The sequence below is a fragment of the Octodon degus genome, unplaced genomic scaffold, assembly GCF_000260255.1.
Source record: "Octodon degus isolate 3935 unplaced genomic scaffold, OctDeg1.0 scaffold00023, whole genome shotgun sequence".
In the NCBI taxonomy this organism is placed as follows: domain Eukaryota; kingdom Metazoa; phylum Chordata; class Mammalia; order Rodentia; family Octodontidae; genus Octodon; species Octodon degus.
This window is the reverse complement of record NW_004524599.1, coordinates 10,806,744-10,808,983: the sequence shown is the minus strand read 5'-3', so window position 1 is coordinate 10,808,983 and position 2,240 is coordinate 10,806,744.

Genomic DNA, 2,240 nt, shown 5'->3' with positions numbered 1-2,240 from the left:
AAATTCAAGAATCAATACAAGTTACAAAAGATAAAAGTATTCTACTCATAGTAATTTCAAATATTTAAGATCTACAGGTAAGCTTTCATATATTAAGTTGAGTTTCCCCAGAGCCAGATCTGAAGAAAAAAAATGTAGTAAGTTGTTATGCACATAATGGTATAAAAACACAAGGATGCAAAAGTCAAATTAAAAAATGGACAGATATATAGATACCAATCTATATATTAAGTAATTTACACATTAGCCAATTCTGATTTAAAAAAATAACAGGCAGGCTGGGCATGGTGGCATGCACCCGTAATCCCAATGTTTGGGAGGCTGAAAACAGCTGAATCACTACGAGTCTGATCTGTGTAGTGAGATCCTGTAGGCCCTCTACTAAATACATAAAAAATAAAATAAAGTAAAAAATGACAGGCAATACTGTTTTTAAATTCTTTGGAAGAACAGATAAGCAAGGAAAGCAAGAGGAAATCATCAAATGAAAATGAGAAATGATGGTTAGGCCTAACAAACCATTCCAGATAGCAAAACATTATTATAAATCCTCTCTATATTAACATTGAGTGGAATTGCCACTTTGATTCTATAGGCTAATATAACAAAACAGAAAATTCAGGTATAGACAGAGTTGGATTGTTCATTGTACAATGTAGGTCATATGCAGTTACTCTCATCCAAATGCCTTTCCCTCTTTCTTTTTTTTCTTTTTTTTTTTTTTTGCCATACCAGGGATTGAACTTGGGACCTTGCACTTGCCAGGCAGGCGCTTATGCCGCTGAGGTATATCCCTGACCTTTCCTTTTTCTTCTGTGGAGCAGGGCTTAGAATTCAGGGCTTGTTCCACTGAGCTGCTTCTCTACCTCAAAGATGAACTTTTTACTAAATAGAGTGCAGTAACTACTACCACACCATAGACCAAAATTATAGCTGTATTAAAGATTGCTTTGTAAAAAATTAGAGCCTAAAAGTACCAGGCAAATTTCTGTATAGCCTGTAAGTAGGGAAAACTTCTAAGCACGTCTCCAAATCCACATGTAATTAGGGAGTGATTGTTGCATTGTCCTCATAAATATAAAGAAGCTTTTATTTTATTTTATTGTTTGGAAGTACTAGGGATTGCACCTAGGACTTTTGCACTGAACCACTTGCCCAACCCTTTAAATATTTTGTTTTTATTTTAAGACAAAGATTTACTAAATTCTCCAGGTGGGTGTTGAACTTGTAGGCTCCAGCCTCCAAGAGTACTGAAATTATAGAAGTGCACCACCACACCTGAGTATAAGAAAGCTTTTTTAATTTTTATTTAGTATAGGATCTATGGGTCTCACCACACATATCGGACTTGTAATGATTCTCCTGTTTTCAGCCTCCCAAGCACTGGGATTACAGGTGTGCACCACCATGCCCCTTCTCATTTGCCATCTTAGTGTGTCCCAGGGGTGGGGCCAGCACAGCAAGCTGGGGATCAAACCCCCAACCCCTGTGTCTGCCTAAGCAGGTGCTTTAATCTGCTGAGCTATCTGGCCGGCCCTAAGAAAACTTTTGAACAGCACTAAAAGTAAATTCCTATGTAACAGTTGGAGTTTGGCCAGTTCTAGCCCTTGATCAGAAACGTATAAGATGGAACCTGATCATCTTGTAAGAGGAGAAAGCGAAGAAGTTATATGGGACTGGAGGGCATCAAAGAATAGTAGAAAATCATGGTAGGGTCAATGAGAATAATTAAAATAGCTGAAACACTTTGTGTATGTTTAGACCTGTGAGAGTACGGTGATATTGAAGAGCAAAAATGAAAAAATTCAAATAATCCTCTTTAGTCACCTTTGGAAGAGATAATAATAAATAATAAATTAGAGATCTAATTCTTTATTTTGAAAAACGATAGAATCTAGAAACAAAGCAACATTTTTCCTTGAAGATATACAAACTGTGTCCCAGGAAGCCGTATCCTGATGCAGTTTCTCTTCTAGAAGTATTCTAGCTAATATATGAAGACAGAAAGATAGAATATCATTGTTTTGTGTTCTCCAATGAAATAACAGATCTCGACAATGATTATCAATGGCTCTTCATATAATAAGAATACAGACATAATGTGCTTCTGATAGAGGTACCCTTCATTGCCATAGTGTGGCCAAGTGAATGTGAATTTAATCAAGACTTCCGATTTAACAACAAATTTATAGCACTTAATAGTGGGAAAGAACAATGTTAAATGACCCAATGGAGATGCA